The sequence below is a fragment of the Cervus elaphus genome, chromosome 29 (genome assembly GCF_910594005.1).
Source record: "Cervus elaphus chromosome 29, mCerEla1.1, whole genome shotgun sequence".
Classification (NCBI taxonomy): domain Eukaryota; kingdom Metazoa; phylum Chordata; class Mammalia; order Artiodactyla; family Cervidae; genus Cervus; species Cervus elaphus.
The window spans coordinates 52,053,446-52,080,826 of record NC_057843.1 but is presented as its reverse complement, the minus strand read 5'-3'; the positions used below and the strand labels follow the sequence as shown (position 1 = coordinate 52,080,826).

At 43.1% G+C, this 27,381-nt stretch overlaps 1 long non-coding RNA gene across 2 annotated transcripts in view; it reads right to left on the bottom strand.

Moving 5' to 3' along the window:
• The window catches only part of LOC122686122, a 511,195-nt gene extending 484,523 nt beyond the window's left edge, over nucleotides 1-26,672 (bottom strand). For both annotated transcript variants that reach the window (XR_006338626.1, XR_006338627.1), the window contains exon 1: nucleotides 26,383-26,672. This is a non-coding gene — a long non-coding RNA (uncharacterized LOC122686122). The remainder of the gene's footprint in view (nucleotides 1-26,382) is intronic.
• Nucleotides 26,673-27,381: the final 709 nt, after the last annotated feature.

Sequence of the window (27,381 nt, the reverse complement as noted above, 5' to 3'; positions counted from 1 at the left end):
ATGTGATTATAAATAGACATCTCCAGAAGTTAGTAAAAAAAAAAAAAAGAAAGAAAGAAAGAAATCTCAATTAAAAACTTCAAGCAATAAACATGAAAGATGATTCTTCAGTAAATTAAAATTCATTTTTAACAATGTTGGAAAACATCTACTTATTTATATGCACATTTATGCATATAAGATTTTATTACACTTTAAGGAAAGCCAATTGGAAGAATCAACATAAATATTCCCAAAGTTTAACTCCACCTAAATACTGACAATGAAGATGTTAATTTTAACTCAACCCATAACTATAGGTTTGCTTTAGAATCTGTGGAACTGTTTAAATTTCTTAACTTGTCAAAATTCACCTGCCTTCCCCTCCTACATTTAGTTTCTGGTTTCAATTTCCATCCTTTTCTGCCCTGTAGTCTTCATGTTTTTTTTTTTCAGTTAGACTCTGGGTTAAATATCAGTGAAGGACAGAGATCCCCCCACCTCCCACTATAAGAGAGGAGGTGTATTTACATTCTTCACTGAGATGTGCCTATCAACTCTTTTTAAAAATATCCAAGGAATAAGCAAAAACTGAAAGTAGGTTGTCACCCATGAGACCCATTCATAAGGCCATGTCCACTGAGCACACGGCTCTAAAATGATTCCAAACTTCATGTTTCACATATTGTTGCCTTTACTAAGCAACTGAAACCCCCTCCCACCACCACTATGCACCCCAAAAAATGATGTTTCAGAGTAAGAGGAAATCCAGTATTAGGACATACAGAAAAGAACACTACCCTTGGTGTCATTGCCCCAACCCTCCCCAACACCCAACTGCCGCTCTAGTTTGACTTCTCGGGGATCCCAACACACAGCATGCCAGCACCTATTCTCACCCTTTGGTAAATGCCCTTTCCCAATTCTTTTTCCCACCAGATCCTTATCTATTCTTCAAAGCCCAATTCAAGTATCACCTCCACCATGAAGCTCCCCTGCAAGTTCAACTCAATGGGATCTTTTCTAAATTTCTATTGTTTCAAACTTCTTTTACCATACACTCAGGATGGGGTTGTTTTTGTCAACATTTCCACGTGATTAGTCCTATCCCCCACTTAGACAGTAGCCTTCACACATCATTTTTATTCCCCAAAGTATCTAGCATGATACTGATCACATAGCAGAGGCTTAGTTTCACTGTGTTGTTTAGATAACTATGTATAATAATGAAATATTGAAAATGGGATGACAAAAAGTCACACTTAAGGATTACAATCCAGTTTCCTCAATATAAGCAAACATCAGTCTTAATTGTGGCAAACCCAACCCCAACGACCTAATTCATCATTTAAGAACACATAAATAATTCATTTTTAAACATCCTTAGCTTCTAGGAGGAACAAAAGGTTACAGCCTTAAGCTTTGACAATAACCCTCAAACACATTCTGTAGAACAATGTGACCTGCAAAAGGCAGCTCAAAAATCATGCTGAGGATGAATTTCATTATGGCAAGACTAGATGGAAGGCCAGGGCTCCACTGTTGTAGTCATATTGATTTTCTGGAAAACTTGGTTTCACTAGTACTAGCTTTTATCCATTAAGCAGCAACCACTGCTGGGCATGTGAGACAAAAATTCTGAGAACCTAACATGAATGTGCTTTCATGCGAAATTTTGAGATTCAATTTAGTTATGTTATAGAACAGGAATCACTGAAAACAAGCTGACTCTCCAACAACAGAGGAACAGGTGAGTTAAAGCTAGTGTGCAGTGCGTCTCCCTTCCTGCCTTGTGTGACAGCCACGCTGCTTGGGCAGAACCTCCCCATGCCAAACACAAGCAGGTCCAAATCATCTCATCCTCCTCACCCTAAGCTACAGTGATTCTATTAGCTGTGGGCAAAAAACCAGCTCATCAGTTTGCGGCATTGCCTGGCTATAGTGACTAGTTTCTTCCCTGGCGGCTCAGATGGTAAGGAATCTGCCTGCAACATGGGAGACTAAGGTTTAGTCGCTGAGTCGGGAAGCTCCCCTGGAGAAGGGACCAACTACCCACTCCAGTATTCTTGCCTGCAGAACTGCTTGGACAGAGGAGCCTGGCAGGCTACAGTCCACGGGATCGCAAAGAGTCAGACACAACTGAGTGACTAACACGCACACCAGCTGCAGTGACTGGTTTCTTCTAGTCCCATCAAAGTGAAGACCAGCTTTCATTCAACAGTCTGGGGAGATCTGTCTGGAAAATTCAGTGCTGTAGACTGAATTACATCCGCCACCCTCAAATTCATATACTGAAATCCTACCCCCAACTTTTGATTGTATTTGAGGATATGGCCTTCAGGAGGTATGAGGTCATGAGGGTGGAATGCTCGTGATGGGATCAGTGTCCTTATAAGAACAGACACCAAAGAGCTTGCTGCCTCTCTCTCCCTCTCCCCACAGGCAGTATGAAAAGACCAAGTGAGGACAGAGAGAAGGCAGAAATCTATACCCAAGGAGAGAGACTTCAGATAACTGGCCCTGCTGGCACCTTGATCTTGGACTTGCAGTCTCTAGGATGGTGAGAAATAATTTCCTGTGGTTGTGGGATTTGGGTCTGGCAGCTCAAGCTGACTAAGACATCCAGTATGTAGGTGTGGATCCTGAAGTAGGAGGGGCTTTTTATAGCCCCTGAAGAAAGCCAGCCTGAGGATGGAGCCTTTTGAAGAAGAGCACATCTCTAGACAAAGAAATGGAAACAACATCCTGAGGACATCACTCCTAATCCCACCTGAAGTTTGGGCTTCTTTCATTCGCTAATAAAATTCTCGTAGTATGCACAAATTATTTAGGCACAAGAATAAGGTTTAAGAAAGAACAAGGAGGGATTTCCTTGGTGGTCTGGTGGTTAAGGCTTCGCCTTCCAATGCAGGAGGTGCAGGTTCAATCCCTGGTCAGGGAGCTAAGATCCCACACGCTTCACAGGCAAAAACCCAAAACATAAAACAAAAGCAATATTATAACAAATTCAATAAAGACTCTAAAAATGGTCCATATCAAAAAAATATTTAAAAAAGGAGAAATGGAAACATGAAAACATTGAATTTTCAGGGTAGGAAGATTGACAGCTTCTCTTTTATTTCAAGTCAGTTCACCTTCATTACAAGCTTACAAAGGTCAGGTATATGCACTGCCTCATTTAATTCCCATTTTACAAGGAGGTAACTGTAAATGCAATTTTAATGTTTGTTCCATAAATTAAAACTTGCACATTAATAATTGAACTGTTAAAAAGATTACTTTATGTGCTCCTGGAAACCATTCTCCTATAGAATAGTAACAGTACAGAGGTTGGTTGACACAGAAGAATCACTCTACATAATACATTAAGGGCAGATGGACAATCTCTTATCCAAACAAGTTTACTAAAGAAAGGTAGTGCCCGTTGAACCTCACATAAATATCTTTTAACCCGGCCCTCTATTACAGTGATACCAATATGGTTCATAGATAAGATGACCACAAAACCAGGGACATGGTAAGGATTCAATAAATATTTGTTGAATTTTATAAACAACCATGCAGTTAATCCTCTATAATGTATTTCATTCCATGAATAGTGTTTATTCAAATGCTTCTGCTGAGATATAGCATTTTTATACTAGTATGTTCAAACTAGAACTAAGAACTGCTGTTGTTGTTTAATCTCTAAGTCATGTCCAACTCTTTTTTTGACTCCCTGGACTATGTAGCCTGCCAGGCTCCTCTGTCCATGGGATTTCCCAGGCAAGAATACTGGAGTGGATTGTCATTCCCTTCTCCAGGGGATCTTCCCAATCCAGGTATCGAACTCATGTCTCCTGCATTGGCAGGCGGGTTCTTTACTGCTGACCCATCAGGGAAGCCCCAGAACAAAGGATTACATTCACCTGAATCCTCATCAAACTGGTATCTCATTACTCTCTCTGTAAGTCCTTGATATTTTAAATGTGCTGTGCTTCATAGTTCGGTATGCCTCTCCAGACCTATTCTCTACTCTGTGATCTTTATTGACAAGCTTCCAGGTGGGTTTGGCCAATGGAGAGAACAGTGTAGACAAGAGAATGAGGTTGGAATACTTATCCCTCTGACTTCCTTCTGTAGGGCCACCACAGGCTATCTCCTGTCATTAGCCACTTCCATACAGCTTGCCCCATCTCCAGACAATAGCAGTTGAAACCTCCACTGTGGCTAGTGCTAACAGAACCCAAAAACAACCCACTGTTTACAGCCCCAGCATATGACACAACTGCCTGTGATTCTGTTCCACACATAAAACTTGATCAAACTCACTACAGACTATCCAATTAGGGTGTTACATTTGATTTCTTCAGGATTCTGACTGATATACAATGCCCAAGTGACTTTGTAATGCAACTTGAAATCACAAATTATGCAGATGTGGGAGATAAGCCTCATATGTTGACTTAATGGCAGAGTATTAAATCTTCCAGCAGAAATACCTCAAAATTTTTTTCAAGTCTCCACAGAAACCAAAGGAGGGGGAAAAAATTTTAAGCCACCACTCAGTTTTATAAAAGCCATTTTGACTTCTTTTCTCTCCTCTACCTTTCTTGGGATTCTATGTTTCACCCCTCCCCAAATGTGAAAATAGGTGGGAGGAAGAGTACCACTGTAATTTACACCCGACTTTGTAGGTCAAAGTATGGAGGAATCCTGGGAAAGCCACAGCTTAGGAAGAGAAGGAAGGTGGGAACTTCAAGAGAAAGGGAAGTATGGGGGCGTGGGGTATGAGAATTAGAAAAGGTGTCCATGATAAAACATCAACACCAGCTGAATGAACTTCCATAGGGAGATGCTATGATACAAAACCATCATGGATGGCTATACAGCTTTCCCACCACACAACTCCAAGAAGCACCATATACTGTGTTACTCAATGGAAAGGCCATACAATCAGCAGACCTGCTGAATCTCACTCAGATCCCATGTTCCCACATGGTACTTTGGTGTGATTAGCTAGACCGGATGCCACACCCTCCTTTTTAACCTCAAGCTTCTATCACTTGGATTCTATCACAATGAATATGAGGAACAGACAAACCTTTGAGAGGTTCTGTGAGTGTACAAACTCAGCTTACTTTCTTTTTTTTTTTTATTCTCAGCTTACTTTCAATCATCAAAACATTCAGGAGATTCTTTAATGTGAGTAATTAACAGGGAAAGGGGGCTACTCTAGGATGGGCCAGCAATGTGCCCTCAAAATAACTTAAGGTATGTGTACATACCTTATGTATAATCTGAATTGTCTGTCATCATAAAAGCCTGGAACTCCAGCTGCTGTCAAAAAAATTTCTAAGATCAAGTAACACTGGGTTCATGTTCCCAAAAAGCCACCATCACTGGGGCTGAGTAACAGGCGTGTGCCCTTACATCAGGCCTTATGCCATCTGCCTTAGCAACTTACATTAAATCTTGGCTTCTGGAACCATCTGAGTGCAGCAAGCCTGAAAAATAAGAAAAGGAGTTCCTGACTTTCCCTTCTCCAGGCAGAAACAAAATGGTCATTGTCACCAGCAACCTATACAGCTCACTCTAATGAAAAGTCAGAAATACTTGAACCCTTGTGACTTACGGACAATCTCCTTGATTGTAAGAAGTGACATAAGCTTTACCATCATTGATCAACAAACAGTAATATCCCCAGATTACAGAAAGACTTATCTATGTTAAGTTCCACACTCTCTCCATCTAGAACCCTTTATGAGAACTCCTTAACTTTCCAACGCATGCTGTTTTAGGTTTTACTCTGCACTGGGTCATAGACTGGGTCTCTGGCTACCCCATCCACCCCTCCAATCCACCTCAATCCCATCCTAGTAAGATGGTGAGAACATGTGCCCTCACCCGCAGTTTGGCCCCTCTGCCTCTGGAGGTCCAGGTTTGCCATACATTGACCTTTCTTTGGAGATTTACAACATACTCCACCACATCTCTAATGAGAACAGAGAAGGAAAATATAAGAGCTTTTCATGAAACAAATGGTGAGTCACTCACTCCTTTTTAAAATCTGTTAGTAGTACCATGACCATGATGAACAGAAACAAGTGCAACCCTGATGAAGCCTCAGCTAACTTCTCAGTCCCACAGTCTGTGAAGGCAGAGACAAAATTTTATGCCCTGAACAAGGCCACCCCTCCACACCTGATGCCCCTAGAACAGTTGTCATTTATCCACCACATAAGACTGCTATGGGAAGAGCCATGTACCTCTTTAGAGCTGGCACATGGGCGGCCTCCCAAGTCACCTCTGAAAATTCTGAAAGAGATGGCAATACCAGACCACCTGACCTGCCTCTTGAGAAACCTGTATGCAGGTCAGGAAGCAACAGTTAGAACCGGACATGGAACAACAGACTGGTTACAAATAGGAAAAGGAGTACTTCAAGGCTGTATACTGTTACCCTGCTTATTTAACTTATATGCAGAGTACATCATGAGAAATGCCGGGCTGGATGAAGCACAAGCTGGAATCAAGATTGCGGGAGAAATATCAATAACCTCAGATATGCAGATGACACCACCCTTATGGCAGAAAGTAAAGAAGAAGAACTAAAGAGCCTCTTGATGAAAATGAAAGAGGAGAGTGAAAAAGTTGGTTTAAAGCTCAACATTCAGAAAACTAAGATCATGGCATCCAGTCCTATCACTTCATGGCAAATAGATGGGGAAACAGTGGAAACAGTGGCTGACTTTATTTTTGGGGGCTCCAAAATCACTGCAGATGGTGACTGCAGACATGAAATTAAAAGATGCTTACTCCTTGGAAGGAAAGTTATGACCAACCTAGACAGCAGAGACATTACGTTGCCAACAAAGGTCCATCTAGTCAAGGCTATGGTTTTTCCAGTGGTCATGTATGGATGTGAGAGTTGGACTGTGAAGAAAGCTGAGCGCCGAAAAGTTGATGCTTTTGAACTGTGGTGTTGGAGAAGACTCTTGAGAGTCCCTTGGACTGCAAGGAGATCCAACCAGTCCATCCTAAAGGAGATCAGTCCTGGGTGTTCATTGGAAGGACTGATGCTGAAGCTGAAACTCCAATACTTTGGCCACCTGATGCAAAGAGTTGACTCATTGGAAAAGACCTTGATGCTGGGAGGGATTGGGGGCAGGAAGAGAAGGGGACGACAGAGGATGAGATGGCTGGTTGGCATCACCGACTCAATGGACATGAGTTTGAGTAAACTCCGGGAGTTTGTGATGGACAGGGAGGCCTGGTGCTGTGATTCATGGGGTCACAAAGAGTTGGACATGACTGAGTGACTGAACTGAACTGAGACAGCATATTAAAAAGCAGAGACACTACTTCGCCAACAAAGGTCTGTCTAGTCAAGCCTATGGTTTTTCCAGTAGTCATGCATGGATGTGAGAGTTGGACTATAAAGAAAGCTGAGTGCCATAGAACTGATGCTTTGTACTGTGGTGTTGGAGAAGACTCTTGAGAGTCCCTTGGACTCCAAGGAGATACAACCAGAGCATCCTAAAGGAAATCAGTCCTGAATATTCATTGGAAGGACTGACGTTGAAACTGAAACTCCAATACTTTGGCCACCTGATGCAAAGAACTGACTCATTTGAAAAGACCCTGATGCTGGGAAAGATTGAAGGCAGGAGGAGAAGGGGATGACAGAAGATGAGATGGTTGGATGGCATCACCAACGCAATAGACATGAGTTTGAGTAAACTCTGGGAGTTGATGATGGACAGGGAGGCCTGGCATGCTGCATTCCATGGATTCACAAAGAGTTGGACACAACTTGTTGTAGCCACGCATACTGGGAAACAAACTCACTCAGAAGGACAATGCAGATAGTGAAGTGCAGTTTATTACACTGGCGGGCCCAAGGCAGAGTCTCCTCTTAGACAAGGACCCCAACCAGCATTTGTGAAAATCTTTTATACCCCATGTGTACGTGTCCGAACCCACCACCCCAAATTCCTTGAGAGTTACATAAACTAAGGAAGGGTAAATACAATCCCAATAACCCCATCACTCATGTGCCATGTGCTCAGACAGTTAAACAATTAGCCAATAATCAATAAGCACGAGGTTACACTCCAATAGGTACAGAAAAATTTATGGCCTGTCTGGCGGAAGGGGTGATTAGTGTATATGTTCTCTTAGGCAATGAGTAACCTGGATACGATCTTCAAGGTTCCCCTGTCCGGAGGGAGACTTATCCTTCTGTTGTTGTTACCATAGACACTAAACACAGAGTTTAGAGTCCATTGACGAGGTGCCTGAGCATGATCAGCACGAACAGGCCTAAGACGGAGTCCAGGCCCCATGAATTCCTTCACAGACTGAGTGACTGAACTGAACATGACAGAGTGTTATTCTTTATGCAAAAGATAATAACCAAGTTTTACGTCAGTAACAAGTATGCATTTTTTTAAAAATTTTCTCTCTCATTAGAATCTTTGTCTACATGAGGTCTAGCCTTCATCATGGGCTTCTTCAGACCTAACTAGGATCTCCTGTGACTAGAAAGAAACGTGAAGTGTGGGCCCTAACAAATCAGAGGGAAATGTGTTAACTGGACACCGCTTTCAAAGGGTCATTCCAAAGATAAATATATTTTTGTTCACAAGGTTTTTTGAGCTCTCAAGAAAAGAGATGTGCTAGCATCTGGTCCTATTAATAATTTCTTTGATTCTCATTTGTGCTCATACCGACACTAGCAGCATGTAGCATGCTTCATTCATTCATGCGTGCACTTTAAATTTACGTAGGAAAGTAAACACTGTGCCCTCTTACTTTTTTCAAAGTCTACATTTACACAGAAGCTGGGGTGGGGGCAAGGACAAACAAAGCCTCTTTCATCCTACTTCAAATCTAAGTCTATAACTCCTTGTAATTAGCTTTTTTCCAGGAAAATAAGGTACAGCATGGTGACTATAGTTAATACTGTGTTATATACTTCAGATGTGCTAAAGAGCAGATTTGATGTGTTCTCATCACAAAAAGGGTAACTAGGTGAGGTGACAGATGTTACCTGTTAGCTTGATTGTGGTCGTCATTTCACAATGCATACATATATCCAATTATCATGTTATACACCTTAAAAACAAATACCATGTATCAATGCATATATGGAATCTAGAAAAATGGTGCAGATGAACCTATTTGCGGGGCAGAAATAGAGACACAGACACAGAAAAAGGACTTGTGGACACAGGAGGGGAAGGGAAGGGTGGGATGAATTGAGAGAGGTAGCACTGACATATACACATTACCATGTGTAAAACAGCTAGCTAGTGGGAACCACACAGGGAGATCAGCTCGGTGCTCTCTGATGACCTATTAATAGAGGGGTGGGATGGGTTGAGGGAGCTAGGAGGAAGGCTCAAGGGGGAGAAGATATATGTATGCTTATAGCTGATTCATGTTGTACAGCAGAAACAAATGACATTGTAAAGCAACTATACCCCAATTAAAAAATGGTATACACCTTAAATATATACAATTTTGTTTGCCATTTCTATCTCCATAAAGCTAAGGGAAATGGCAAACCACTCCAGTATTCTTGCACGCGAAATCCCAAGGACAGAGGAGCTTAGTGGGCTACAGTCCATGGGGTTGCAAAAGAGTCGGACACAACTTAGCGACTAAACAACAAAAGTTAGGGGAAGGAGGGGGAGGCAAATGTTCCAGCAAGTAGCTTGCCCTGTCCTAGAGGTACCATCAATCCCTGGTACCAATCTCTCAAGGCCACTGCCCACTGAAAGAACTCTATCCAGTCCAGATCCAAGTTTTAAATTACCCAGCCCTCTCAACTCCTGAAAGATAGGAAAGGAAAAGCTAAGGAAGGTGAGTGACTACAGCAGTAACAGCAGGGCTAAAGCTGAGACACAAACCAACAAATGTAAGGAAGTTCCGCATCAAGGCCGCCACAGAATCTTAAAGCAGGTCTGTTGTGTTTCGCTCCTACAGGAGCACATCTGGCCTTCCGTCAGCAGGTCTCTGAGCAGTGGGCAACGTTATCACACCATATGTGCTGAGTGCAACAATGGGGCTGATTTATGTTAGTGAACACAAGGGTTTTTCTTGGTATTTCGTCTCCTTGTTATTTCAAGAGAAATGTAAGGGCAGATTTATTCTGCTGTTACAGACAGGCTCCTAGAGTTTGTTTCTTTAAAGCTGATAGTTTCCAGGAGGGTGAGGCAGATCTGTTTTCTACAAAAAGTTGGTGACAGCTAGGAGTTCCTCTCTTCCTTCTCTACTAAAATGAAAGGAGATTTACTCGCATCCCCACCCCCATGCAAAACTCATTCTAGAATCATGGACAAAGGACAAAGTCAAAGAATATGGTAGAGAAGCATCACTCCATACTCTTAATGCTTCCATGTGGCCTCTCCTGTTTTTTCCTAATTCTTTCCTCTCCTTGGGGAGTAACTCCCACCAGCAGTGAATGACTTCATAAGGCTGATCAGGGAAACCCCAAGACAGTCAAATAACTAGGTGGAAATTTTGGAGATAGCAGGCCAGCTCTACCATCTTCATCTCCACTGAAGAAGTCTTGTCACCGAAGTGGGTCAAAAGGAATTATTATTGCTTGTGGGATATACAAACAACACGCCAAGGGCTATCACCACATGCCCCACAGGGTTCAGTCATCTCTAGTCCTTTGAGGCTGCTGCTGCTGAGTCGCTTCAGCCGTGTCCGACTCTGCACAACCCCATAGATGGCAGCCCACTAGGCTCCCCCATTCCTGAGATTCTCCAGGCAAGATCACTGGAGTGGGTTGCCATTTCCTTCTCCAGTGCATGAAAGTGAAAAGTGAAACTGAAGTCGCTTGATCGTGTCTGACTCAGCGACCCCATGGACCGCAGCCTACCAGGCTCCTCCGTCCATGGGATTTTCCAGGCAAGAGTACTAGAGTGGGTCGCCATTGCCTTCTCCCCTTTGAGGCTAGGGAACATTTACCTCACGTGTCTCTAATTTCCTACCTCACCAGGTGCCACCCGCACTCCTGAACCTGAACTAGCCAGCACCCTCAAGTCATGTGACAGTCCCACAATAGCCTGAAGCACGCCTGCCCTCCCAATGCAGGTCCCTCAAATCCTCCTTCGTAAGATCTCCCACTTCCTCTCATCAACAGACACCAGACAGGTCCAAAGGATTCTAAAGCTTAAAGAAACACAGCCTGAGGTGTAAGTGGCTGAGAGCCAATCTCGTCTCTACTTCCACATGAACTGTTGGAAACAGGGATGAATTTCTAGTTGGTAGAAAGACAGACGATGAGACAAAAGGGGAGGGAATCATCTTGCGCCTTGTGGGGAAGAGGCACACTTTTAGGCTGACTCTCAATTTTACCAGACTATCTACCTCCTTACATGTCCCCCATCACCTCTCTCTTACTCGCTTCTTTTTCCTAATAGATCAGGAAAAGATGGCGCATTGAATTAGCAACAAAGCCAAGGGCAAGAACCTAGAGTCTGGAGGAACCTTCCTCCTTTGGCTAACAGATCTCCTTGCCTTACAATAGTAAGGTTTTCTTTCCCTCATCTACTTCATTCAAATTGAGAAGGTGACTTTGACAATCAAATTCAACCTATAACCTGAAAAAGCAAAGTAAGGCATTTGAGAACACATGTATTTATAAAGCAGTCACAAGTGCAGTTTTAGACTCAAGCCAACTTCAGTTTGGGTCTTTGTCACAAACTACCTGCATCATTTAGGGTAGTTATGACCCCTCTAGATTTCAGTTCTCTCATCTGTAAAATGGGGTTATTCATACCCACGTCATTAAGTGCTGAAAGGCCTGAATGAGATAAAGTCTGTGGACACTTAACAAAGTGCCCGGCATATTGTGAGTGCTCAGTAGCAGCTGGTTTTTGTTGGAAAGGGGGTTGTGGTGATCGACAGAACCCGTTCCTACCACATCGAACATTAGCTGAGAGGTTGTGTGTCTTCCTTGTCCTTGACCACAGTACCATACAGACTGCAGATGCCATCAATATCTATTGGACAGAGTAAAAAGCAAGGTGTGAACAGTCAATTAAGCTATTCAACAAGTGTCTGTTAGGCACTGCATTTCATAGAGTACCGTAAACTCTGGAGATAAAGCTGTAAAGAGCAGATAAACTCCCTGCCCTAACAGAGTTTACATTCTAGTGGTAAAAGGCAGATAATCAACAAGTAAACAGGCAGGTAAAAGGCAGATAATCAACTGGTGCACTGGGATAACCCAGAGGGATGGGATGGGGAGGGAGGCGGGAGGGGGGCTCAGGATGGGGAACACATGTACCCCATGGCTGATTCATGTCAATGTATGGCAAAACCACTACAATATTGTAATTAGCCTCCAATTAAAATAAATAAATTTGAAAAAAAAGTAAACAAATGACATAATTTCCCATGATGATACAGCAACATGAACTATGAGATGTTAAGGAGAATTATGGAATGAAGAATAAGTTAGAGCGAGGAGTAACTCTGTACAGGTGCATTCGTGAAATCACCTTTGCAGAAATGGTAAATCTAAGCGTTGAATGGTAAAGTGTTAACCACAAGAAGATCTAGAGGCAGAGGGTTCTGGAAGCAAAAAGAAAGACCCAAAGTCCTAACAAGCATTTATTATTTGAACAACAGAAAAGCTGCCTGCATGGTAAAAGCATGGTGACTATGTGAGCATGTATGATGTGGGGTGGGAGAGAGCAGAAGCAAGGACAGAGGTGAGGGAAAATGAGGGTAGTCTGAATTTTATTCTAATTACGATAGGAAGGCATGCATCAAAAGTTTTCAGTATTTTCTCAGAAAAGATGCCTGCTTGGTGCATGACTATATGATGATGAAGCAAATGAGGCTGTTCTGGCTCCTGTGTTTCATGCAAATATAGCAGGCACGGTTGTCAAAGCAGGTACCTCTGTGGCTGGTACTCAGAGTGGTTGTATCCAAGGAATGAATTTCCTCAGAAGAAAAAGGAAAAATCAAGACTTGCTTTTAACTTCAGAGAAAAGAGAATTAGATCAAACTTATCAATTCATTCAACGGCAGAAGTCTCTAAAGATTTAAGGAAGTGAGGTAGGGGAATCTTGCTTTGAATCCCTTCTCAATCAGAAAGGTTATAAAATCTTACCTCTGTAAGAGACCATTTCTCTCTTTGCGTTAGAGTTCAAGCATCCCATTTACTAGGATTCATATCCTAGCCTCCAGGAAGTAAAATTTTATAATGATTAATCTAAACCTCCATAACTCAGAAAAACCCGGGAATGGGATTGTGCCACCCTAGTACTATATCATCCCATGTCTCGTTAGGAAAACAGAAACCACTACAGGTACTGCAAACAGAAGGAATTTAATGTAGGAAGCAAACACGTGAAAGAGGTGACAGAGAGCAATGATAACAGGTGAAGTCAACCAGAGGTCAGTAATTGCAAGGAGTTGCTTCCATCCTAGGACCCGAGGAACAAAAGGAAAATGTTATTCGAAGTCCATGATCTCAGGATTTCCCTACTGGTCCAGGGGTTAAGAATCTCCTGCCAATGCAGGGGACACAGGTTCAACCCACAGTCCGAGAAGATCCCACATGCAGCGGAGCAGTTAAGCCAGTGTGCTACAACTACCGAGCCCGCATGCTGCGCTGCTGAAGCCTGCACGTCTAGAGCCCGGGCCGCACAAGAGAAAGCCACTGCAATGAGAAGCCCACGGACCACAACTAGAGATCAGCCCACGCTCACCACAACCGGAGAAAGCCCACACGCAGCAACAAAGACCCAGCATAGCCAGAAATAAAAATAAATTAAAAACTTAAAAATTAAACAAAGAAATAAAACAGTCCATAATCTCCATGCCACCGCCAGAACATTCAATGCTGGTGTTACTGCAACAGCCGTGGTTTCTTTGAAGAAAATCTGGAGCCTAAAGTTGTCCCCAGCGGTCATTACTACTGGAGGCAGAGTCTGCAGGGACTTTGTTGCTGGAATACCCACCACCTTGGGCAGGATGCATAGAGTCCAGACTTGTCGACCACCACTCCTACCTTTGCGGCACTTCAGAAGTATATAAAATATTGTTACCTTCCACATGCCTCCTAATCTCCCATGAGTGCCTCCAATTTGTAGAAGGTAACTATAAGTCATTTGGCAGGGGAATTTTAGAAATGCAGTTTGCAGAATTCTAGCCCCCTATTCTCAGGATACATACATAGGAGAGCATGGAGGAGCGAGAATGGAGCCAGAAGCCAAGAGACAGGTAAGTAGCTCTTCTCTTGATCTTCACTTAGAAGTCCTAGTAAACTAAAAACTGCTTGGAGATTTTCTGAGAAGTGTTTGGGACTATAAAGAAGAAAAGGGAGAACCTGAAAATCTACAGAACGGCAGAGGATAAGCTTGCAAGACAAGCGAAAACTATAGTGCTTCCCATCTCCTCTTTAAGTTACTTTCCCTGACCTGTCAATCTTTTCAATAGACCAAACAAGCCTCATTCGCACTAAAGTATAAAGGACTAATAATAATTTCAATAATAGCCAATACAGTATGCAGAAAAAAAACTTAGAAATATCAAGTCATTTTAAAATAAATAATCCCTAAAATGTTCTATATGCCAGAATATAAAATCTTGTCCTTCAGTTCACACAATCTAAGGATAGCGCCTTGCTTCAAATAAAATGTGGATGATACAGGTAATAAGTACAGAGGAATAGTAACACAATGAAATTTAATCTAAAACAGTTTCTCAACCTCAGCACTACTGGCATTTTAGGCCAGGTAACTCTTTATTGTGGGGAGCTGTCATTTGTATTTCAGGACATTTAGCAGCAGCCCTGACTGATAGTATGTCCAACTTGTGACAAGAATTTCTCCAGACATTGCCAAATGCTTTCAGCGTGCAAGATCTAAAATATCTCAGAGAACCTTAAACAAAAAATTAGAGTACATGTAGATATTGCCTAATGAGAGGAAGGGAGGGATTTCAGGCAGTAAAAAATCAAATGCAAAGGTAAGAAAACAGAACAGCAATGAGGCTGGAAAATAGGGTATAAGGAAGGAAATGGAAGGATACAGCTGGGAGGCAGAAAGTGTTTACTAAGCCAGGTTATACATTTGAGCTTTAATCTCTAGACAATGGGGAGTTATTGAAGGATCTGGGATGGGGCAATGATTTATACAAATGTATGACTGCAAGCATGTTTTTGGTGGCTGTGTGGATAACAGAATAAGGGGAAAGGAGATGAGAAGAAAGGAACTCAGTTATCTATTTGTCATCATCCTGACCAGATAATAAGGATCGATATGAAGTCAAGGTGAATGATACTTAGGAGAGGGAAACAGGACAATTTAGTGATAAAGTACATATGGAAAGCAAAGAAAAGGAGTACAAGAATTGCAGGTTGAAGGCTCAAAACAGAAAAATAGAGCAGGCTGAGAAATGATCTATCTTTGAAAAGTCAGTGTCAGCTGCTCAGTCAAGTCCAACTCTTTACGACCTCATGGACTATAGCCCACCAGGTTCCTCTGTCCATGGAATTCTCCAGGTAAGAATGCTGGAGTGAGTAGCCATTCCTTCGCCAGGGAATCTTGCTGACCCAGGGATCAAACTCAGGTCTCCTGCACTGCAAGCAGATTCTTTACCCTCTGAGCCACCAAGGAAGCCCAAGGATCTGTCTTTAGGTTGCATATAAAGTGTGAGCTGTCTGTGAGACATCCAGGTCAAGATTTCTACTGGGTAATTATACATGCTCAGGAAAGCTTCCTGGGCTAGATCTGTTTGGGGATCTTCAGGCTAGACAGCAATCAACACGCTCACGAGTTACATCATGGAGGGAGAGCAGACATCAAGAGAAAAGACCTGCGGATAGGCTTTAGAGGAATATTAACTTTTGGCAAAGGGAGAAGTCGAGGACTTTGATGACCCAATAGAGATCTGAATCCACTTGCTTTCAGAGGGGCCACTTTGTAGGGATGTGCAGTTTTCTAGGCTGCACTCAATAGCTCAAGTTAGGAGTAGACTGAGTTTGGGTAGAATCTGACTGCACTGTCCAACAGAATATGGTAGAAAGGATGCTATTTGAGATTCTAGGACAGGCCCTTAGACACTGGCAGAATCTACTTCTGGTCTGTGGAATACTCTCTTGGATCCCAGGCCAACCGTGGAAGAAGTTCAACTACTCTGTTGGAAGGACGATGCGGAAGGGCTGAGACCACACAGAGAGCATGGGTCCAGCTGAGCTCCGCAACCGCCTAGCCTCTTCCATCAAGCGGCTAGACATGTGAGCAAAGCTAACCAGGACCCTCCAGACCAGTTGAGCATTGATGGACCCAGTCCACACCACACACTGGGTCCTGCCCAAGTTCCAGACCCACAAAAGCATGACGGGAAGTGATAAGAAGCTGTGGTCACAGTGTAGCTGAAGACTTCAGAAGCAGAGCTATCCCAAGTTTGGCATGGGCTGGGGTCTCACCCTGGGAATGGATTGCAAGGCTAGGTGGTGATAAGATCCCAGCAGTTATTAGGAATGTGGGGGAGAAAATTTGCCACAAGACTGGGGAAAGGGGGGGGAGCTTACCAGGTTCAAATTATTGCTAATCGTTCCTGGCTGTTCTTATTTTACAAAAAAAAAAAAAAGGATTCAAGGAGGAAAATTGTTCACCAGCAGTCACCTCAGCTGCCACTGTGATGCCTGGTGACACATAATTAGAAAACAAATGACAGATTAGTTTAATAATATTCATTAGCAACTAATGAAACTGACAGTGTTTCCTATTGAAAGTAGGTTGGGCTGTTAGTAGATTTTAAGCAAATTCTGCTCCTCCCCTCCACCCTCTCTCCATACCCTTCTTCAGCTGCCTTTCAGCTAGAATCTGGGGGGTTATGGGGGTGCAAATGGGTCATAAAATGCTGCACACAGGGTGAGATGGTTGAGGGGACAAAAAGAACAAGAGGAGACAAAATCAGAGTGGAAGAGGTGTGATGCCCGGGAGTCTTGGGAGGAGAGAAGAGATGAAGAAGGGGGTGAGTGTAAACCCACGCCTCCCCAGCTGTCTTCAGACCTCTAACTTCCGTCAAAGACAACATTTCCACTTGCCACGGGAAAGAAATGGTTAACAGGGGAAAAGAAGGGGGGAAAAAAAATCAGTGCTTGCTTTCAGGCATTGTTTTCTTTCTTCTTAGAAAAAATTTATCCTAAGTAAGAATTTTAACGATATGCAGAAATCATAGCTGTCTCGCTGAATCGCTGTAGGACTGACCCCCCTTGACAGTTCTTAAATTATTCAGCTATCAAGGGCCTGCTAAACATTAAATTAAGCATCCTCTCTCCCCTGTCCTAAACCATTAAGTTATGCAAATGCACAGATAATGGGGCATATGACAGCTGGAGGCATTAATCACGAAGCTCTCTCTCTGGGCTGTTGTTATGTAGAAACTGCATCTGCCAACAGACCGAACAGCCACAATTAGATCTCACTTAATGGAATGAGGAGACACTACCTAGCCCTCCATGCTCGTGTTAGGTTGTAGACCTGGGAGTGAATAAGACACTTGGGAGAGCTGCTGGCTCTCATCCTCCCTCTCCTCCCTCTCCCCCTGCTCTCTTTTTAATACCTGCTCCTCCAATTGAAATGAAAAATTACCTGTAATTGTTATCATTTGCAAACAAAACCTGTCAGAAGACAAACCTGCTGTTTACAATGGATGTTTCTGTTGTTCCCCAGTAGGGCTCTTTGGGGAATTTCCCTGATTTTTTTTTTTTTTAACAAATTCTCCATCTTGGAGGAGAGGCTTGGGCTTGGGCAGAAGCAAACAGACCTCCCATCACAGCCTCCAAATGACTGTCTGGGAGGCCAGGCTGACTTTCCCCCCAAGACTATTTGCTAGAACACTCACCAGCTTACCTGCCTTGCTCCCATCCATACCTTATCATATGGGAAAGGCGGCAGACAGAGACTAAACCAGGGTCTCCCCACTGCAGTAAGGGGTGAATTAAATGGGCTGGGAGACACCCCACCGTCTTCCCAAGAACTTTCATTGTGCTTCTTCATGATTTAACACTCAAGTCACAGCATATGTATTCTTTAAAATCCAAGTTGTTAAGCATTTATAGGCAGCCAGTTGCTTTATCTTTTGTCTGTTCAGTGTTTTGGGGGTTTTTTAGTTTTATTTTGGAGCTCTGAGGATAACACTGATGCCTTTGTAGGAACCATCTATATATATGCAGATAGGCAACTCGACAAGGAGTTGAGTAGACCTACCTTCTTTTTATACCAAAACACTGATTTCCAACTGGGTGTCTCAAGAACCCTGTGGTTCTACAATCCTTCTTGGTAAGTAGGAGGCCCACTGTGGGAGAGACAGATGATCACCATCCTCCCCAACCCCCAATAGCAGCAGGAGCACTGCTCAACATAACAGCTAAGTAGATGAAACCATTTTTTAAGTTCTGTTTTTTAAAAACAAAAAAATGTTTGGGAAACCACTGTTCTAAAATAAAGTCATGGAAACATTTAGACGTGGTCCCTGGCAACAGGCATTCGATCTCAGAGCTGTTCTTCCTGTCTGCTGAATGCAGAATCACTAAACTGCAAACAATCAATGGTACTGTTTTTCCTCCTTTCCTTGAAAGTTCTCCAACACTCTGAGGAAGACTACATGTGTTTATGAGCCAGAAACACAGAGCAGAAAGGAGGAGTGATAATTTGCCAACTGTAGAAGCCAGCCTGTCCTCCTCTTCCACCTCTCCCACCAACTACAGTTCAGTTCAGTTCAGTCGCTCAGTCGTGTCCACCCCTTTGCAACCCCATGAATCACAGCATGCCAGGCCCCCCTATCCATCACAAACTCCCAGAGTTTACTCAAACTCATGTCCATCGAGTCAGTGATGCCATCCAGCCATCTCATCCTCTGTCATCCCCTTCTCCTCCTGCCCCCAACCCCTCCCAGAATCAGGGTCTTTTCCGATGAGTCAACTCTTCGCAGGTGGCCAAAGTATTGGAGTTTCAGCTTCAGCATCAGTCCTTCCAATGAACACCCAGGACTGATCTCCTTTAGGATGGACTGGTTGGATCTCCTTGCAGTCCAAGGGACTCTCAAGAGTCTTCTCCAACACCACAGTTCAAAAGCATCAATTTTTCGGCGCTCAGCTTTCCTCACAGTCCAACTCTCACATCCATACATGACCACTGGAAAAACCATAGACTTGACCAGACAGACCTTTGTTGGCAGAGTAATGTCTCTGCTTTTTATATGCTATCTAGGTTGGTCATAACTTTCCTTCCAAGGAGTAAGCACTAACACCCATATCAGACTATATCAGACTTAGCTCTGAGCTGGGTCAGCACACCCCTAACTTTGACATGCAGACAGAGCAAATCTGTGCAGAGATAAGGAAAAGGCCAGCTGCAGGGAGTCCATAATCATCACGAAGGGGGAAACACCCAGGTTTCTGAGTAAGATTGAGTTCAGTCAACTCAAGCATCAAGAAAATGCACTACATTCTTTCCAAGCCTTCCAGGCCTGCCTGCTCTCTACTGTCTTCTCCTCAAGCTTCAATTCTTTCTCCCAAGGCCCCCCACACCAGGCCGAACCCAACCCACAAGGATTCAGGTACTTCTTTCCTCCTCTGGAACACTGGCCCCCCGAACTCCACTTGACCCTCCCCTACTCCATCTTCCCACAAGTCCCTTAGTGCAGCAGTCCCCCACCTTTTTGGCACCAGGGACCACTTTTGTGGAAGACAATTTTTCCACAGTCCTGGGAGAAAAGAGATGGTTTTGCGATGATTCAAGCACATTCCATTTATTGTGCACTTTATTTCTGTTTATTACATCAGCTCCACCTCAGATCATCAGGCATTAGATCTCGGAAGTTGGAGACCCCTGCCTTAGTGCCTCAAACACAAATCTGTGTGGCTTTTCCCCATCTAGAAGTCACAGCTTTGGTGGCATTACTCCAGGAGCCTTCCCTGACCTTCCTCCCCCACCCGTGCCTCATGAGCATAACTGACACCCCCTTCCACACTTATAGCCCACCCCCCCCATTACTTGTTTGTAGCTTTCGCACTATGTCGTCATGTATTTGCATGTTTGTCTCCATCAACAAACTCAAGGTCTGGACGAGGGCAGGTTCCAGATCCACTCACTGCTAACTGTTGCCTAAGCCAGTGCTTCAATGTTAAGGTGTCTCAAACCATGAGTCACCAGGATCTTACTTGAAAAGCAGACTGATTCAGCAAGCCCAGAGTGGGGCCTGAGAGTCTACATTTCTAACAGGCTCCCTGAGATGCCAATACTGCCTGTCCGTGGACCACACGTCCAGTAGCCAGGCCCTAAGTGACCTTCAAATCCAGTCTCTATGTCATATTCCCAGTGCTCGGTACACAATACAAGGTTTTAATAATAACCTCCCCCAACCAGTTGTTAAATGATGAGCTGATAAGTCTACCTACTGATTCTCATGTCTAATAAGCCCATAGTAAGATGCCATTCTCTTAGGCTACTTGTCACTAGAAACAATTCAGGTGCACAGACAAACGGATCACTAGTCCCCTGACTCATATGAAGGTTCACCAGTTTACCTCAATAGGAAGCTGACTCCTCCTTCCCCACTGCCTCAGTTCAGTCAGGCCAACACTGTCACCCCCAACACTGTCACCCCCAACACTGTCACCCCCAACAGTTCCAGCACAATTTGTTTTCTTTGAAGCACTAGTACTCAACTGTAAAAATCATCATCCATGCATCCCTTCCCCTGCTCATTCCCCATCTTCCCACTGAAGGGCCAGGTCCATGGAAGCGTGTCTGTCTCTCACTCCATCACTTCATGGGAGCAGAACACGCCTTGCATTTAAGCATCAGAAATGCCCCCAAACCACTGGGGGTCACCGGAAGCAGCGGTATCCCACACATTCCCCTGGGCCCACCTCTTGTTTGTGTGTGGAGATTTTTGAACCACTCTTGCTCTTCTTCCGCTTATCAACACTGAATGACTCCATAAGCCAAAAAGGCAGAAACTCCATAGAAAAAACTATATTTTCACCCTGGAACAGAGGCAGGGATTTATCTGGAGAGTGCTCTTGTCATTTTTTAACCTCAGTTGGTTTTTTAAACGTTGGAGTCCTCTGGAAATGTTGATTTGCACGAAAAGCAAACAAGCATACTCTTTTGTAATGATCTTTATTTCTGAGGACCCTTGTACCTCCTGTGCTGTTAACATGTGCTCTGAGGCTGAGGAAAGCTTTCCATTTTCGTCCCAGTGCTTCAATCTTCTAAGGAAGCTATTTAACAAAGAGCCAATCCATGAAGACTGGCTTGGGGTAGGGGGTAAATAAAGCTGGAACATGACTTCACTAAGACAGCTTTGAAATTCAGAACAATACTTAACACTGCAGCTGAGGAGATTTGCATTTTCTGCCACTAAGAACTGGGCTTGGATAAGAACACCGGAAGTTTTACTGTGTTCCTTAAAAATTCAGTTACACAATTATCAGAAACTCTTCAGCTAGAGAAAATTGAGAAGGAGGGTAGGAGGGACAACTACAAGCCTCTCCACCCTCTACTCTGAATTTCTAGCTATTTTGTTCAGAAGTATTTTAGGAGTAACTGACAGGAACCCAAATCATACCAGCTTAAGCTGAAATATAGAAGGAATTCATAGGCTCATGTAATTGTCAAGTTCATGAAAAGATGTAGCATTAGGCATAACTGGCCCCAAGATCTCTACAAAGGTCTGGTGTTAGAAGGTCAGTTGTTTTTAAATCCTTCAGCAAAGACATGTGACATCATGTCTATGTTGGTTCAGCTTCAATTCTAGGGACAATCTGTAGCCCTAATATTGACAGAAACATTATACAAAAAAGGGAACCTACAAGAGACAATGACACACACTTCAATTATCCAAATTTCTATCAACACCAAGGCTTTGCCAATTAACAGTGAGACTAAGAAGACAGGGGTTAATTAATTAACATGATGAATGTTAAGAATGAGTTATTAATGGTGGAGTTAAAGATATTCAAAAATATGCAGACTAGCAAATATTTGAGACATTCCTCCCCCTGCAAGAAAAATGCTGGTATATCATTTCTGCGAGACGTAGGGTTTTCACCCCCGGTGATCCCCTCCCAGTGCTTCATCCCGAATCAGGCATGTGTCAAGCTATAGGTCTGGCAGATTTCTGATTATTTATGCAGATCTTAATGGTAGCTCAGCTGGTAAAGAATCCGCCTGCAATGCAGGAGACCTGGTTCAATTCCTGGGTCAGGAAGATCTCCTGGAAAAGAGATAGGCTACCCACTCCAGTACTTTTGGGGTTCCCTGGTGGCTGAGTTGGTAAAGAATCTGCCTGCAATGTGGAAGACCTGTGTTCGATCCCTGGGTTGGGAAGATCCCCTGGAGAAGGGAACAGCTATCCACTCCAGTATTCTGGCCTGGAGAATTCCAAGGACTAAATATTCCATGGGGTCGCAAAGAATTGGACACAATTGCGCGACTTTCACTTTCACTTAATGGAAAAGAATCCTGCCCCTAGGATTTCATTATCTCTGCCTCAAGCAAACCTTGCAAGCAAAGACCTTGATGTGGCCACTCTGCAGACACAGGATGGACTCTTACCCAAAATTGGATTTGGAGGTGAAGACTGGCTTGCGTTTTTATTATGCTTAGGGGGTGGGGCCGGGGACAGGGTTTGCACAAAGAAAGAGGCTTGAGTGGTTTGAATTCACCCCCCACTCTGCTCCAGCAACAAAGGAAGGAACACCCAGGCTTTCTGACCCTTACCCACAATTGGGGAAGAGGAAGGAAGGATGCCAAGAAGTTGTCAGAAAACATCAAAAAAAAAAAAAAAGAGAGAGCAGCCTCTTTACTGCAGACCTAAAAAAAAAAAAAAAAAAAAGAAATCAAGATTTCTAAATTTGTAAAGCTAGTAGAATACATCAAACTATGTGGCTCCTGCTCACACTTACATGCACTTATTAGGTATCTGCCTGTGTGATAACATTTTTGTGAGACCTGCTTTCCTTATCATCAGGAAGTAACGTTAGAGGGCAGTCAACCCTACCCACCTTAAACATTTTGATGGTTAAAATCACCAGTCAGAAACTACCCACGGGCTCACATGAACCATTTGTTTCAGATAGCTTTACAAGTCCCCGCTTACCTTTATGTCACACCCATTTTCAGGCAGATTCTCTGCAGGTGGTGACAAAGGTAAGCACACTGGCCACACAATCCCAGCCAATGGACAGGTCTCCATTCTGACAAAGTCATATCAGGCTTGGGTCACGTACCCGAACTGGAACCAAACCCCTGACGACCAGGCCTGGTTCCCCTGCCCTGGGAACAGACACGCAGGCATGCACGCATGCAAACATGCACAGACACACACTCATACACACAGGCAGTAAATACGACTGTACAGGCAGAATTAGTCCTGGCAGAGAAGAGTTTAGGCGCCGAGGTTTAGAGCCCCTCTCACTCAGCATCTCATGTGACCCAAGGAAGCTTTAATTATCCAGTGGTAGTTTCGCCACATTCTTGCTTCTCCCCCTAAGGCTTCCTTCCTTCAAACCACAATTTCCCAAAGTGGTCTTCTGCTGATCACCTTGGAAGTTTGGGAAACAATCAATGGATTAAACGAAGTCAAAAAATTTGCTTCTGCCGTACTTCTGCGGGTCTCACCATGCTAATGAGCACCTTGAACCACTGAAAAGAAAGCAGCATGCCACTTCTCACACTGGGCTACTAAACAATTTGGTTCCCCTTCACTACTCTAGGAGGAAGATCTTCTGAAATGAATTCCATGGAAAGTGGTTTGAAAAAACACTGTTCTCCAGAACAAACTGGCTTTTCTTTTCTTTAGATGTGGAAAGATCTATACACAACAGATCTCATTAAAACTTTTTCTTCTTTAATCTACTCCAGGGTTTGATCCCTGGCTTTGCCCTTTATTGACTATGTGACTTTAAACAGTTGCTTCAGAGAGAACAGCATTGAAACATGTATATTATCAAGTGTGAAACAGATCACCAGCCCAGGTTGGATGCATGAGACAAGTGCTCAGGGCTGGTGCACTGGGAAGACCCAGAGGGATGGGATGGGGAGGGAGGCGGGAGGGGGGAAATCAGGATGGGGAACACATGTAAATCCATGGCTGATTCATGTCAATGTATGGCAAAAACCACTACAATATTGTAAAGTAATTAGCCTCCAACTAATAAAAATAAATGAAAAATAAATAAATAAATAAATAAACAGTTGTTTCAGTCTCTGAGATTGTTTTTCATCCATCAGATAGAAATAGTACCTATCTCTCAAGGTTATTAGAAGAGATCAATAAGAACAAATGTAAAACATCTAGCACTGTACTTGGTATATAGTTGGTGCTTAATCAATGTGCATCCTCTTTCTTAATCAAATGTAACAAATCCTTCTGGGAGAAGCAGCCATCTGTCTCTAAAGCCCACAATGCTGGCATGTGCTGTTTATGGACTTTAAATATTTTCTAAATTCATGGATGAATCAACCACCAATGCTCTGCTAGACCCTCATCCCTGAGCCACACAAATCCAGGGAGGATGACCCATGACAATGTGATGATCATACAATTGGGAGAGTTCTGGCGCTTACAACTTGATCTCTAGTTGAAAAATTTTTGCTGAATGTCATCCCTCCATGCCAAAATAGATAATTAAAGAGCATGGCAGGGAGGTTTAAGTGTTCCAAATCTTTGCTTAAGGACACTGATGACATGACGTTGCTTCTCTAGTGTAGGCAGATGGATGATACTAATGCAGAGAGCATTAAAGCAGAGAGAAAAATCAGTACATGCAGGAAACCCTGCACTTGAACCTTGGAAACAGATCACAGGGGTTTGAACTGGAGTCTGGTCAAGTGTGACCTTAACCTCCTCATGCCTCAGTTTCCTGTCTCAGCACCTATTTGTAGGGCTATGGTTAGGATGTAAGTTAATAAATGAGATGTGCTCAGAGCAATGCTTAGATCACAATAAGCACTCAATAAATACTGACTGCTATTACAGTCACAGTAATTGACACTGCTATTAATTCCTCATCAGAAACCCTCTACAGCCCTGTTTCAAAAGGTTTCTGTCACTTCACTGTCCTAATCTCATGGGTGAAACAGGACAAGAGACTCAGCAACACAGAAGGAGTTACTGAAGAAACTTTATTCACAGAACAAGTGTGAAAAATTTTTTATTGGTATTATAATAGAATTTTCAGGCTGTAATACCAGCTTTTTATTCCTCAAAGGGAAGTAGTTACTGTAATGATGTACTTGGAGCCACATGGCTAGTTAGCACCCTCCCTCTTCAATGGGGAACCATGAAATCTATTATGTTCCCTTAGGAGGGCAGTTTTCAATGAGAAATTGCTACATTTGTAAAGAACATATTGACCATGATGAAAGATTTTATCCATATCTACACAATGATGACAAAATTGGACATGACTGAAAGGTTTGGGCAGCCCAATTTTCAGGAACAAAATGTAGAAACAAATGTCATGACACCCATAAAAATGCCTTGATGTGTCACGGGACAGCAATCTAAGCCTTTAATTCACATTCCAGTGTAGATGGCCTCAAAAGTGTTTTGGATCAGTGGTTTTTAAATTTTATTTTACCAGAACAGCCCTTTTCTCAAAACCTTACATGGAACCCAAATATGTAAATAAAGAAAGATACTGCTGGGCCACTCTAAGTTGAAAATCGTAGGATGGCAGTTCTATCCAGCAGTGGCCCCTGAGCTCTTCAAAGAATTTTCCCAGCCCTGTGAGATCTCATGAGCCCGCCTCATAAACTGATACTAAATTGGAGAAGATCGGACAAAATGAAGGAGAGGGTATTACAACAGAAGAGACTATGCCATTATCCCCTAGAGACCAATCACTCTCTAAAGGGACTTTGCACTTATTGGAGCCTACCCAGTTCTAAACCACATTAGACTTAATGGTATTAATTTTTTTTTCCCTTCACCCTGGTAAGTGGGGCTCTTGAGGAATATTAGACCAGCTTTAAGCAAATTTAAGAAACATTTTCTCTACATATTTCAGTTGTAATTTCAGTAAATTTGCAACCTGTGTGCTAAGGACTTTCTCATTCTAGACTTGGCTTTCTCAGCCTCAGCATTATCTCCATTAGGAGCAGGATAATTTGGAGGGTGGGGGTAGGAGCTATCCTCTGTGTTCTTAGATATGTACCTAGATGCAAGTAACAACCTCCAAGTTATAATAACCTAAAACATCTCCATACATGACCAAATGTCCCCTGGGGAATAATATCCCTCCACCCCATAAGAGTTCTGTTCCACACTCACCCCTTTCAGACCACTTTTCATAGTAGCAGGAGAAATTTTGAAGTCCTTCCATTCATTCAGTCAGTCATGTAGCGAACATTTATGAGCACTCACCGTGTGTGCACGAACTTTCGCGGCTCCATACGGCCTTCAGAGGGCGCCGTTCACAGCCTGAGCCCCACCTCCACTGGCACTTGGACCCACAGCCCTCCACCAGCTGGCCATCACGTAATAACTGAAGCTCTGTTCATAACCTTACAACTTTGTACTTGCTTTCTCCTGTATCTGAAATTTCTTTTCTCAATACATCAACCTCCATGGGAGTCTCTTTTTTAACTATTTAACAAAGCTCCGTCAATGCCACATTCCAGGGTTAAAGTTAGTAACCATACACAATCCCTGCTCTGCAAAGACTTAGCCACCAAATACAAACATCTCTAAAGACCTATGGCAACTGAGGGCTGACTCATCTGCTTCTGCCTAGTGGCTGAAATTCCTTGAGGAGTGCCTGTATGCTTAGTAGCCACCACAACTGTTAGAAGAGTAACTTCAGTAGGATAAAAGTTTCCTACACTCTTTTAAAATTTTGAGGGCCACAACAATAGTGTTAAATGCCGTTAGATAGGATTAAAAAAAGCAGAAAAACAATCCAAGAAGGAATATTCAATAGGAAAAGACACTACAACTTCTCATAATTCATTATAAGGACAGCAAAACAGCAACTGATATTAAATTGGAGAAATGGGTAATCAACTAATTTCAGTTCTACTGATTTCAAGATTGCTGAAGAAAAAGAACCATGGTTGAAGCTAATTTTGAGCCCTCTCTTCAAAAGCTTTGTATCAGCCAAAAGCTAAATTTCCACTGGCTCTTCTAAATTTGTGTCCAGACAAAAAGCAAACATCACACCATCCAGTGGTCACTGTGAGTCTGCTTTTCACAGGCTGATTGATTTTTATAATGTTCCAGGCAATTTCAAGTTGTCATTAAGAACTAATTCTGTCTCGTTACTGCCTTCACTCTTGGCAGCTCCGTGACCACTTATTGGTTTTTTGTCTTCATGTTCATTTTCTCCTGCTAACTCTAAAGCCTTATTTTCCCTCTCTAGCCCCA